Source organism: Rhinoderma darwinii, chromosome 3 (assembly GCF_050947455.1).
Source record: "Rhinoderma darwinii isolate aRhiDar2 chromosome 3, aRhiDar2.hap1, whole genome shotgun sequence".
In the NCBI taxonomy this organism is placed as follows: domain Eukaryota; kingdom Metazoa; phylum Chordata; class Amphibia; order Anura; family Rhinodermatidae; genus Rhinoderma; species Rhinoderma darwinii.
The window spans coordinates 361,648,069-361,662,883 of NC_134689.1; positions in this window are offsets into that span (position 1 = coordinate 361,648,069).

Here is a 14,815-nt window from a genome sequence, read left to right on the forward strand (position 1 = left end):
CGCATCAATGCCGCACAGAATCTGCGTTGCAGATTCTGCTGCGGATCTGCACAAAATGTGCAGTAAATTGATGCGGACTAGCTGCTGCGGACTGCGGGAAAAGTGCTTCCCTTCTCTCTATCAGTGCAGGATAGAGAGAAGGGACAGCACTTTCCCTAGTGAAAGTAAACGAATTTCATACTTACCGGCCGTTGTCTTGGTGACGCGTCCCTCTTTCGGCATCCAGCCCGACCTCCCTGGATGACGCGCCAGTCCATGTGACCGCTGCAGCCTGTGCTTGGCCTGTGATTGGCTGCAGCCGTCACTTAGACTGAAACGTCATCCTGGGAGGCCGGACTGGAGACAGAAGCAGGGAGTTCTCGGTAAGTATGAACTTATATTTTTTTACAGGTTGCTGTATATTGTGATCGGTAGTCACTATCCAGGGTGCAGAAACAGTTACTACCGATCGCTTAACTCTTTCAGCACCCTGGACAGTGACTATTTACAGACGTCTCCTAGCAACGCTCCCGTCATTACGGGAGCCCCATTGACTTCCTCAGTCTGGCTGTAGACCTAGAAATACATAGGTCCAGCCAGAATGAAGAAATGTCATGGCAAAAAAGCAAGACGCATCCGCAGCACACATAACATGTGCATGACAGCTGCGGACTTCATTGCGGAACTTAGAATCTCCATTGCTGTCGATGGAGAAATTCCGCCATGAGTCCGCCACTGCTCCGCAACAGACAGAGCATGCCGCGGACACCAAATTCCGCTCCGCAGCCTATGCTCCGCAGCGGAATGTTACGCATCGTCTAAACGAACACTTCTAAATAGAAGTGGAAGTCAATGCAGAAACGGCTCCGCTGCGGATTAACGCTGCGGAGAGTCCGCAGCGGAATTTAAGTGAAATTCCGCCACGTGTGAACCCAGCCTTAGACATAATCAGTGAATATTTCCATTCAGGACAGCAAGCATGGATCTTAAAATTGAAGTGCTGAATAGAATAGAAAGTTGTGTAGCTTTTCAGTAGAAATAATCTTTAGGCTTCATGCATGCAGCCATTCACATACAGTATGAATCTGTAATACGGCACCCATGGAAATCTATGGCCTTTAAAACATTGCCCTATTGGTGAATAATTCCATAATACAGACCTGTAGGGTCTCCATGTGCATGAGGCCTTGTATGCATAAAATCAGAAAACCCCTTTAATTTAGAAGAATACAGAGCATTCAATGACTCCGCTACTGCTGCGGACATGTCCCTCAATTCTCAAGCAGTCGGTTTACCGAGGCGATAGAGTTCAGTAGCGATGGGATACAGCAGGTTACAATATCCTGAGGTCTGTTAACCACTGGCCTGTGATAGTGGCGCATAAAATCATAATCTGAAGAGAACTGTGTGAACGCGACCCAAGTGTTCAGCCATAAAGTTCTATCTTGATCTTATCCCACACCGCCACAAAGCACTATAGTAAAGACAAGTATGCTCAGAAGTTCATTCTAATGTGGGCTGCTTTTTATCATGGGGACTGGGCAGCTATATAATATGAAAAAGTTCAACGCTTATGCAAACAGTTTTTTTCTAATGTGAAGATGATTCGTGGTAAATAATGGTAAAAAGTCTGAATGCTTATTACATCAATGCTAATCGCCTATGATGCTGCCATAGTGAGCAATTCTATAGTTAATGTGTATTGCTGGCTTAACGCACGTATTTTCCAAAGTGCTAAGATTTGATTGGCAGTTTTCTGGGACCCCCAGCAATCCACTCCCACCGCAGGGAAAATGAAGCATTAGGCTTGATTCATATTCTGCATTTATTCTAATTTCCAGTAGACTTGTTTTTGTTTTCCCTAAAAACCCTACGACCACGTTACCTTTCCGAAAGTCTCAGAGTAAACTGTCGTCATATGTGTGTACATGAGGAGTAACACTATTTCTGGCCATTATATGACTTGTGTTCTGCATTTTAGCAGTTTTCCCCTCCTATCTCTAAGTGTATGTTCACACGGCCTATTTACGGACGTAATTCGGGCGTTTTACGCCTGGAATTACGTCTGAAAATACGGCTTGAAGGGTATGTTCACACGGCAGCATCCGTAACAGCCGAAATTACGGGGCTGTTTCCAGGAGAAAACAGCCCCGTAATTTCAGCCGTAACGGCATGTGCAGGCGCTTGAACGCCGCGTCCATTACGGACGTAACTGGAGCTGGTTTTCCATGGAGTCCATGGAAAACGGCTCCATTTACGTCTGAAGAAGTGACATGACACTTTTGGCGCGGGTGTCAATTTACGCACCGTCTTTTGACAGCGACGCGTAAATATACGCCTCGTGTGAACAGACAAACGTCAGCCCATTGCTTTCAATGGGCAGATGTTTGTCAAAGCTTTCAAGCCGTATTTTCGGACTTAATTCCAGGCGTAAAACGCCCGAATTACTTCGGTAAATAGGCTGTGTGAACATACCCTAATTCTCCGTTTTCCCTGAGCTGGTGGTGGAGCCCAACGGCGATCAAGTCTTCTATACACTGCACACAGAGATCGGAGAGCAGGATTCTCCTCTTCTCTAACATATTTACATAAATTGCAGCGGCATGGAGGAGATTTTACAGCAGTAATGAGCAGTGTAGCTGTGAATCCAGCACTGGGGTGACCTAAATCTTTCCAGCTGTCTTTCTGTCACTTAGACTTCTATGGGCAGGCAGTGAAGAGACACCATTCCCTTGCACATTCTGTAGTCCGTCTCCTCTGCTCTGTAACTAGAGACGGACTTTACTTGACAACAGGAGGTGGGCTGCAGATTACAAGAAGGGAGACACCTAGTGGTAGTAACTTTGCCAAGAATTTGCATGGATAAAACAACTACATTTTAACAGTATGTAAATTACAAAATTAACCTATATCGGGTATACTATTAGATAAGAATAAGTTTGAAAAGTTAGTGTCCATTTTTAAAGACTTTAGTAAAACGAGAGAGCCGACGTACAGGTTTGGTTTCTGGCAATTTTTTTATATTTTTTTTTTTGTATTGGCTTCTCCTATAGGACTTTAAAAACGCCTGAAGAAATGCATGTACAAAATTACACTAATTCAAAAAAAGCCATCGAAACTTTTTAAATGCAGAAGTGTGTGTTAAGAAGTTAGCATTAAAAAACTATGGGATGTCCATGTAATGCACGTACAGGCCAAGATCTCAAGATGCTCTTTGTAGTCTTTCTCCTCTGGCTAAAAGATGATGGACCTGATACGGGGACTCCCTTCTGTTAAGGGTATATTCACACGATGCCGTCAAATTATAAGATTGCTGCAATATTGCTACAAAACGCTACATTTTTCCATTCTCGCAGCGATCAACCGTAATTTGACCGCAACGTATAAATAGGCCCTTCTTTACCAATGAATGTATATGAATAGTGCTTACTCTATAGGGGAATGTTCTAGTGAACATACTTGTTCTATATTGGGAAATGCATGTAAAGCAGTCTTATCATTAATACCTATGAATATCAGATAATGAGCCATGGTTTTCTTCGCTTCTCTGTAATTGCAGTGCAATCGCACAGAAATAGAACTTCCCATGGCCCTGCAAGTGGATTATCGTAGTGAAGAGCGACATCATGATAATACATTTCTGTATATATTAGAATAGCTGTACATGTAATTCTCTAACCTGTAGGTTTTTCTAAAGGTTTTTACTAATGAATTGTACACATAGGTATCCACGATTAGAAAACTATGTATCACTATGTCCTTAGTATTTCCGCTTTAACTAAATTGGTGGTTTTTTCACATTCTCCCTCCATCCCAGTTGTATTAATCCTGCATTTCCTTCACTGTTTCTGCTCTGGTACCCCCAGCTTTCCTTTTCCCACCACACTTGCTTCACCTTCCTTTCCAGGTTCTGCACTTCACGTGTACAAAAAAGTGGCTGGAAATTATCGAGCTGTTTTCAAGGGAAAACCGCCTCTGATTTGAAGGCGTTTTTGAACCAGAAAATGAAGTGGGTTTTTTTTATTTGAAGGCGTTTTTTGAGAATGGAAAAGCTCCAAAAACATCTCAAGAAGTGATACGCTGCTTCTTTTTATGAGGCGTTTTTTTTAATTCCGCAGTGTAAAAATATGCCTCGTGTGAACAGCACCGTGTATTTCCCTTTTGAAGTCAATGGGGAAACTGTTTAGCAGGTGTATTTCAAGTGTATTTCGGAGCGTAAGGCTGGATTCACACGAGCATGTTCGGTCCGTAAAGGACGGAACGTATTTCGGCCGCAAGTCCCGGACCGAACACACTGCAGGGGGCTGGGCTCCTAGCATCATAGTTATGTACGATGCTAGGAGTCCCTGCCTCTCCGTGGAACTACTGTCCCGTACTGAAAACATGATTACTGTACGGGACAGTTGTCCTGCAGCGAGGCAGGGACTCCTAGCGTCGTACATAACTATGATGCTAGAAGCCCGGCTCCCTGCAGTGTGTTCGGTCCGGGACTTGCGGCCGAAATACGTTCCGTCCTTTACGGACCGAACATGTTCGTGTGAATCCAGCCTAATACAATACAAGACTTTTACATTCCAAAACAAGGCCGAAAATATGCCGTGTGAACATGCCCTCCGAGACAAACAACGTTTAGGTCTATAGCTACCTCCGATTTGAAATCTCTCTCACGCTCTTTTCACATAATGTTTGAGGCTTCTCTCAGAGGTATGCATCGCCCATAAACTCCAATGATTTAAAAAAATAAAATGAAAATATTTTTTTCACGTGATATACATTATTTGCGGTATGCCTATGCAGGAAAGCGCAGCAGACTACGCTTTTCTATACTTTTAAAGGGGTTGTACCAGAATAAAAAGTAATCACTTAACCACCGTATAGGTGGTAATTGTCTGATCACTGGGACCCCCACCGATCGTGGCAATGGAGGTCCCGAACCTCCTGCTCTTCCTCACTGCTTGATCGCAGTGAAGCGGACGTTAATTCAAAGTCTATGGGACTGACAAACAGCTGAGTACAGCACTTGGCTGTTTCCGTCATTCTCATAGACTTTAAATGGAGTGACGAGCGCATTCTCGACCACCGCTTCATTCAAGTTCCTACTCACTGCATGGGGGTGCAGCGAGGAGGAATGGAGGGTTCGGGACCTCCTAAAGTGGATAGGTGATACAAGAAAAAAGGAGAAAAGATCTAGCGCTGAATGGAGTTTAAAAGGGAAAGAACATCTTTTGCCATGACTAAGAACACTGCCCGTGTTCGAAACGCGTAGGCTCGGGTATTTACCCGCACTACTCTTTGCCTTGAGACTGCGTCTCTGTTTCATTTTTAATTATTTTTTCAATAAAAGTGGGAACATTCTTTCCCTTTTAAACTCCATTCAGCGCTGGATCTTTTCTCCTTTTTTCTTGTACTACACGCCGCGGGGATCCGAGCGAGATATCTGGAGACGCAGAACCGGTGAGCTGGAGGTTTCCTCCCATCTCTATACTTTCAAATGGATAGGTGATCATTTTTCATTCTGGCAATACCCCTTTAAGGCTCTGTTCACATAGCGTTTTTTTCGCTACGTTCCTGCTTGTACTTCTACCCCACCAACCTAGCGTAAAAACACTGAACGAAGCCTTGTTGTTGACTTGGTTTTTAATAGCATTGAGTGCTTTATGTCTCCAAAAAGATTTTATTTTTGCCAAATTCAAAAACAGATTTTTATTTCTTTTTGCATGTGGAAGGATAGAAACCTTTTTCTTTTGTGCTGGGATTTTATTTTAGTTTTTTACTAATCTATGAGCATTGACCGTTTTAGATGGAAATCTTTCTTTCTGTGGCCAGGCTCATCAAAGCAATTCTGTGCATTCCCATAGAATAGACTGACTAAACGGTTTACCTGCGTTCCTATAATGTCTGAACACTTTTTTTTTTTTGTACAAAATTGATGCACCACAAAGAAATCTGTGTGAAATCTTCAGGTGGTGTAAGGCCCCATGCACCCGTATGGATGCCCTATTACGGCTCTGTACCACACGGAGCTAGAAAATGGCTGTGTGTAGGAGTCCGTATTCTGCAGATATCATATACTGTTATATTGAGTTTCAGTGAAGGATTTTTTTTGTTCAGAAACTAGAATGTAAAATAATTTCCATGGCAACTCTGCCTCTGCGGGAGTTATCTTATCCTTTTTGACATCATAATGCACATGCTTACCTTGATGTTTTTGAGATATGGGGTGCTGCGGTTTTAAGTAAAACTTGAATAGTGTTTAGTGAAATGTCCCGCAACTTTCTAATATACTTTATGCTTCAATTACCTCAATTTTCAAGATCTCTTTTAACTCAGTGAATGAAAACGTGTTTATGTCCACAGGCTGAAAACTTACGAAGACTTAGTCCTGCTCATGCCTGAGAGGTGGATACAGATGTATTCAGTCTAGATAATCAACTGTGCGCTGAATACATCATTAGCACAAATTTTTCTCTTGTCCTGACCGTTTCCTACAATGTACAGTCCAGGTGGTTTAGCTCAGAGACTCGAAACGTTCATAACAATCCCTCAGCTCAGAGCAGCACTAGCTCGGTATAGGTTTTTTAGCGTCTGGATGTAAACATTTCTATTCAGTGACTGCAGAGATCTTGAAAAAGGTGAGGAATTAAACCGCTTTTTCTCATGATCAGTGGTTCTCTGATCTTCAAGTCAGCTACCAATTTTCTGTTTTCTTTCTTCACCTTCCTCCTATCTTCAGTTCCTTGAGACCGGGTTCCCACAGGTTGGATACGCTGCAATTTTTCAGACTGAATTTCTTCTGCGGAAAGCAGCGCTTGGAAAAAAAAAAAGTCGATACTTACCCCATCCTCCTTCTCTTCGCATAGTCCGTCCTCCTACGGTGACGTTGCAGGTCATATGACACTGCAGCCTGTGATTGGCTGCAGCGGTTACACTGGATGAAACGGCATTCCAGGAGGCCGGACTGCAGGAAGAAGGAGAGTGTTCTGGGTAAGTATGATTTTTTTTTTTCTGGAGTTGCGATAATTGTGGTGTAATCGCTGCGATTACGCCACAAAAGTCGCAACACTTGGCTTTCTGTTATGGGTTTTGCATCCCCATTGGATTCAATGGGGAAAACCCGCAACAGAAAATCAACAAAAACCGCAACATGGGCATGAGACTTTCTAAATCTCATCCACTTGGCTGTTACTGTAAATTCTGCGGAATTTCCGCACAATTCCATTGCGTAAATTCCGCAGCATTTAGGCTACGTGGGAACCTGGCCTAAGGCCTCCCCCATACACACTATTTTTCTAGAAATTTAAACTGCATCAAAAACCACTTTTATAAATGGTAGCGTTCTTAAAATGTAATCTGCATTTTTTAAGGTGTTTTTCCTTACATTTTTAGTGGTGGTTTCCATTTAGTATCATTGTGTACGTGCTTTTTTTTTTTTCTGTTTTTGAAGCCCTGTAGGGAAGCCTATGGGAAAAATGCCACAAAAAAAACGCCAAACACAGAGCATGCTGCGCTTGAAAAAAAAAAACCACCACCGACTACAAAATTGCCTCAAAAACACCACAAACCAAAACTCACATAACCACTGCCCGCACGAAGGGCTTGTCCACACGTAGCGGAAATGCTGCGTATTTTCCATCCGGAATTGCGGACGGAAAATGCACAGCAAATACAGTAGCAGCAAAGTGGATGAGATAAAACAAAGCAAATCTCATCCACACACTGCGTAAATACGGAGCGGAAGAAACGCTCAGAAATTTACCTGTAGTGCGGAACTTTAGCCCACAGCATGTCAATTGTAATTGCGTAAACGCTGCTTATTTGTTGTGGGTTATCCTCATTGAATTCAATGGGGAGGTAAAACCCGCAACAAATAGTAGTTGTGTTTTTTTACGTTGGGTTCGCAGCGATTTCCCCACAAAAAACGCAACTCCGATAAAAATAAAAATCTTATAGTTGCTCAGAAGTCTGTGTTCCTCCCTCCAGGCCGGCCTCTTGGGATGACGTTTCATCCCATGTGACCGCTGCAGCCAATCACAGACTGCAGCGGTCTCTTGAGATGAAATGTCATACCAGGAGGCCGGACTGCTAGCAATCTGGCTAAGTGCTGCAGTTTTCTGCGGTTTTTCGCCTGGAATTCCCTGCGGCACACAGGGCGGGTACGCTGTGTGCTATTACGCAGAGTATCCGCTCTGTGTGTACTCCGCCTTAGGCTGGGTTCCCACAGTGTAGATTTGCTGAAGATTTTATATATTTCTTCTGTTTAGGTTCCATTCCTGGTTTCGGCTTAAACGCATGCAAAATCGGCAGCGTATTTGCAGTGTGGGAATCCAGCCATAAGGGCCTGGCCCGTCGGAGTGGGCGCTGCTCACACTAATTGCCATCCATATGCTCTAATTAAGACATATGGATAGGCGTTGTACTGATGAGCCCCTATAACATCCTCACTTTTTGTTGTTAAACATAGGGCAATTTCTGGCTTGTATTAACACTAATCAGTTATAATATCCAGCCATTTTTAATAGCGGATTGTTCTTCGTCCCTGGTCCGTATCCAGTAATGAACGACCTGTATGATATTGTTGTTCCCCTGTTCGTAGTTGGGTTCTATTGGAAAACATGTAATAACAATAATCTACATGTGAACATGACTTTACTGGAGATCAAGAGTCGATTCAAGTATTTTCGCACATTGAGGGAAATTTATCAAAACTAGCACAAGAGAAAAATTGGAGCAGTTGCCCATAGCAACCAATCACATTCCCACTCATTTTTCAGAGGTCCTTTGGATAATGAAAGCTGCAGACTGGTTGGTTGCTATGGGCAACTGCTCCAATTTTTTGCAAACTTTAGCATAATATTGCTCACAAGGATTTCTATTTATCGGTTTTCAACATTAATAGGATTATAAGTTTTTAGGTTTCATGAGGCCTATGCAAGAAAAGCCGCTCTGGGCAATATATCGTGTTATCTCCTATAATGAGTAAACTAACAATCCAGAAGATATCATGAAATTACCTCAGATTATTTAGAGGCAAGAGATATGTGGAAGAAAATCTTCTCTGCCAGTTTATCAAACTAATCCCCATTCTTCTCGCATGTGGGGCGACTTCTGGAGCGGCTGGGAACATTTACTTGGAAGGGGATTTGACATATTGCAGCTGCTTAGATAAGATAATTCACTTCCCGTGGGAGAGGGGAAATTGCAGAGTGTTTTCTTCTTTCAAGGGTTCCCAGGGACTGTTTTGGGAAACAAGTCACAGCAATGGGATGTTTAACCCTATACTATTTCAGTGTGTAAAGTAACTTTTTATGTCCAGTTGTCACAACATATTAGAAAGTGGCAATACCTGGGTCATGAGGGGGCACTAAACCCTAACCCTGCTCTGTGATCATTATCGTGTACCCCTGGTCAGGGAGTGTTATGTCTGAAGTGCGCAAAAATACTCATTCCCAGTTGCAACACTCACCGCTAAATTGGAGGCAACATCAACACTGTTGGTAATTAGGGTACGTGCACATATGCGTTTTTTGACAAGCAGAAAAAATCTGCCTCAAAATTCCTTTCGGATTTTTGGGGCAGATTTTCAAATGCAAACATTTTTTGACGCTCTTTTTGCCCCTTTTTTTAAGTTATTTTTTTTTTATTTAGCAAGTGCAAAAACCGTGGCAGGCACCACTCCGAGGTACAGCATGATGAGGGGTTCAAAAATGCCCGGGGAGAAAAAAACGCCTCTTCCTCCCATTAAAATCAATGGATGGATATTTGGGGCATTTTTTTGCGATGATACTGATGCATCAAAAGCAGCCCCAGAAAACACTGTGTGAATTGGGCCTAAGGGTATGTTCACACGCAGTGAGCAAAAACGTCTCAATATATGGAGCTGTTTTCAAGGGAAAACAGCTCCTGATTTTCAGCCGTTTTTGAAGCCACTCGCGATTTTCGCTGCGTTTTCTACGGCCTTTTGTGGAGCTTTTTTCGATGGAGTCAATGAAATACGGCTAAAAAAAACGTCCCAAGAAGTAACCTGCACTTCTTTTTCGCAGCCATTTTTTACGCGTTAAAAAATGCCACGAAAAACGCTCCGTCGGAACAGAACGCCATTTTCCCATTGAAATCAATGATCAGATGTTTGGAGGCGTTCTGCTTCCGATTTTTCGGGCGTTTTCGGCCGTGTGAACATACCCTAAGATGGATTGGGTTTCCATGACTGAGAAGCCGCACACTGGTCTGAGATCATCATATGTGTTAGCTGGAATGGTGTCGGCACTGGTCTTGGGAGTTAGGGTATGTTCACACGGCCTATTTTCAGACGTAATTCGGGCGTTTTATGCCTCAAATTACGCCTGAATAAACGGCTCCAATACGTCTGCAAACATCTGCCCATTGATTTCAATGGCTATTACAATGTTCTGTTCAGACGAGGTAAAAAGACGCCCGCCTTAAAGAAGTGCATGTCATTTCTTGGGACGTAATTGGAGCCGTTTTCCATTGACTCCATTGAAAAACAGCTCCACTTACGTCCGTAATGGACGCCGCGAAAAACGCGTGCACATGCAAAAACGTCTGAAATTCAGGAGCTGTTTTCACTTGAAAACAGCTCCGTAATTTCAGACGTATTTTGCGTTGCCATGTGAACATACCCTAAGGGTATGTTCACACTTAGTAGCAAAATACGTCTGAAATTATGGAGCTATTTTCACCTGAAAACAGCTCCTGATTTTCAGAAGTTTTTGTAACTACTTGCGTTTTTCGCTGCGTTTTTTTACGGACGTTATTGGAGCTGTTTTTCAATTGAGTCAATGAAAAACGGCTCCAAACATGTCCCAAGAAGTGACATGCACTTCTTTGAGGGGGGCGTCTTTTTACGCGCCGTGTTTTGACAGCGACGCGTAAAAATACACCTCGTTGGAACAAAACATCGTAAAACCCATTGAAAGCAATGGACAGATGTTTGTAGGCGTATTAGACGTTTTTTCAGGCGTAATTCGAGGTGTAAAACGCCTGAATTACGTCTGAAAATAAGCCATGTCAACATACCCTCAAGAATCACACATCACCATCTGACGGATGAAACACTGTTTACAAAAGGGACATGGGAACATAGGAGGCAACTCTAACTATAAATATACAATATACAATAAATAAGACCTATACACACAAAACAGTGGCTCAAAAAGCAACGGTCCTTTATTACATAGGTTAATAAATAAATAATTAAAAATCATTCCAAATTTAACAAAAAACATAAGTGACATTCAGAATTAACCAAGTCATCCACCCAGAGCTGGATACAGGAGTATGCTAATACAGTCTGAGCATAAAACAAAGTTGTTAAAAAGGTATCCCTGAAACAGGGGGGGTCGTGGCTTGGACGTGGCGCTGACCAGACGTGCTGCTTGAGAGCTCCGTTCCTGCACTTCCATAACCCGCTCATAAGCATACTCAAAAGACACACTTGAACCTACCTAATGGTCAGGAAATCTAAGGCAACCACGGGGACTCCATACTGTACGAGGCAGATGTCTTCAGCCGGTTCCATTCAAAGATTCCTCACCGACGCTACTGCCGGGCCGTCTCCCAAGATGGCGCCGCTGGAGGGGAGACGAACTGGAACAGGATTCCTGCTTGCAGAGGAGTCTTCTTCGGGGGCTGCCGCTGCAGCATCAGGTACCGACAGTACCCCCTCTTCGGTCTCTGGCTCCCTGGGCCCATTTCCTTCCCTGCAGGCGGGGGTGGAGATGGGTCCTTCTGGAACTGTCATGGCGCTTCCCGCTCCGTCCTGCTCGCCACGTGGTGTTAGTCATGGCACCCGGGTCTCTCCTTCCTCATCCTCTGGCATGCTGGGGTCTGCATCGATGCCTGCTTCTCCTCGGGATTTGGATCTACATTCCTCTCCCCACAGTGTCGGCTCTGCTAGCATGGGAGATGATTTACAGGGCCTGAAACAACAGCTCGCCACATTGCCCACTAAACAGGACATGGAGCGTTATGTGAATCGTCTTGAGATGACCTATAAATCTGAGATACAGGCTCTTACGAATAATGTCTCTCAATTGTCCGATCAAGTTCAGCGCATAGAAGGCGACGTTTCCACTGTTACACAGCAGCAAGTCTCTCATGCAGAACGGCTGGATCATCACTCCCAGCAGATTCATGCTCTATTTAACCTGGCTGAAGATCATGAGAATCGGAATCGCCGTAACAATATTCGGCTCCGGGGTATTCCTGAGGATATATCTTCGGGGCAACTCATACCTGTCTTACAGTCCTTGTTTAACTTCCTGCTGGAGCGTCCTGCTGATGATCCATTCGAGCTGGATAGGGCTCACAGGACTCTTGGCCCTCGTAACCCGGATCCTGATAGGCCTAGAGATGTGCTATGCCGTGTCCATTTTTTCTCTCTAAAGGAGCAGATCATGAGGAAGGCCCGAGATAAAGGTGAAGTCTTATTACAAGGGGTCAAGATCCAGTTGTTATCCGATTTGTCCAAGATGACCCTGGACAAACGCTGAGTGCTTCGTCCTTTACTGGATGTGCTGAGAGAGCATGAGATCTCCTATTCCTGGGGTCACCCCTTCCAGCTGCAGGGACGGGACATTGCTGAGTGTTCGAGACCCAGGAGATGTCCCGGACTTCTGTGCTGCCCTACAGGTGCCGAGAGTTTCTTTGCCTGATTGGCCGTATGTTCCTCTACCACCACAGCGTCCAAGGCCACGCCGGCGTGGTCGTTCTCCCGCTTCTCCTATGGGTCGTCCTGGTGGGCGACGTGCTGATCCGCTGTGATTTCGTCTAGATGTTTTGTTTTTTTCTTTGTAGGCCAACAGTCGGCTTAGGCCTGTTAAGTTCAATTGTTACTGCTTATATCGTGGGAGGCGAAAGTCTGATGTGTTTCATGTAATACTCCGTTATACTGGTTCTTTCGCTCTGGGCAGGGGCTGCAGGTGCTCAGATTGGCCATTTGCACGTGATTAATTAATGATCCTCAGCTGCCAGTCCTACTGCACTATGTATGTTATGTGATTATCTACGTTTTTACTAATTACATGCCTGTATACTCGTGCGTTAACTGTGTAAATTTTCGGGAATGTATTGTTATGCTGGCATCTCTGTTCGATCCTGATCTAATATCGGCCATTACTTCATTTTTCTCGTGATATTGAGCTAATGGCCTTGATTCTCTTTCCATTTATGTTTTGGTTCTAAGATATGTGATATTTGCACTGGGTTGGGGGGTGCGGGGCGCTGGCTAGACCTTGTTCTGACACTTCTCCTCTTAGGGACTCACTGGTTATATCCGGTGTATATTGGATTGTTTCTCCTTGAGTAGCTCAAGGAGTGGGTGATTATTTCACCTGTCTGTTTGTCTTTGTTGTCGTGTCTCCCTTCCTTGTTTGTCCTGTTAGGGTATGTGCACACACACTAATTACGTCCGTAATTTACGGACGTATTGCGGCCGCAAGTAGTGGACCGAACACAGTGCAGGGAGCCAGGCTCCAAGCATCATACTTATGTACGATGCTAGGAGTCCCTGCCTCTCTGTGGAACTACTGTCCTGTACTGAAAATATGATTACAGTACGGGACAGTTGTCCTGCAGCGAGGCAGGGACTCCTAGCGTCGTACATAACTATGATGCTAGGAGCCCGGCTCCCTGCACTGAGTTCGGTCCGGAACTTGCGGCCGAAATACGTCCGTAAATTACGGACGTAATTAGTGTGTGTGCACATACCCTTTACTGTTCGTCTCGCCTCTGCTTAGTGCATTGCTCTACGAGTTCCTTCAGTGAGAGGTGGCAATGGCACAATTGAAGGTTTGTACCTTTAATGCTAGGGGGCTTAATGTCCCAGAAAAACGCTCACAAATTTTATATAACATGCATAAAGAGCGGGTACATATTTTGTTCCTACAAGAGACCCACTTTCAGGCGGGCCATACGCCACAGTTCACAAATCGATATTTTCCGGCCTGGTTCCACAATACCAACCCGGAATCCAAATCCAAGGGTGCCAGTATATGTATTCATAAGTCACTCTCTCATAAAATTCTTGATGTTCTGGTTGACCCGGATGGTCGATATGTTTTTCTCAAGCTATCCATACGTAATAAGATTTTTACTCTGGCTAATATGTACCTCCCCAATAAGGACCAGGCACGAGTGGGCCGATTGTATTTAAGGAAATTGGAGGAGTTCACTGAGGGCGTTTTAATTGTTGGAGGTGATTTTAATCTGACTTTTGATTCCAGACTTGACACCTCCTCGGGCAGGTCTGTTGTCCCTAAGTCGCATTTGGGGGCACTGAAAACTGTGATGCATTCCATGCAGTTGATTGACGTGTGGAGGATTCTACACCCTCAGGTAAGAGAATACACTTATTTCTCACCACTGCATAACTTGTACAGTAGGATAGATGCTTTTTTGATTAGCCACCACTTGCTTACCTGGCATCCTACCTCTGACGTGGGCCCTATGGTTTGGTCGGATCATGCTCCTGTGTTTCTGAATCTCACATTTCCTAACTCGTTGCCTAATTTCCAATCTTGGAAACTTAATGACAATTTGTTGCGGGATGCAGTATGCATGGCGGCCATTAAAGATTGACTTACCGGTTTCTTTGATGTTCATGAACATGAAGCTACTCCCTTGCCACTCCAGTGGGAGGCACTGAAGTGTGTCATTCGAGGGGTACTAATACAAAATGGGGCACGATTGAAGCGCGAAAAGGGGTTTGCTATTGCACGTCTCTTGACTCAGATACGGGATCTGGAATCCTGTCATAAACAGGTCCCATCTTCACAGATTTTTGCGGAGCTTACTACAGCGAGAGAATCCTTGCGTTCCT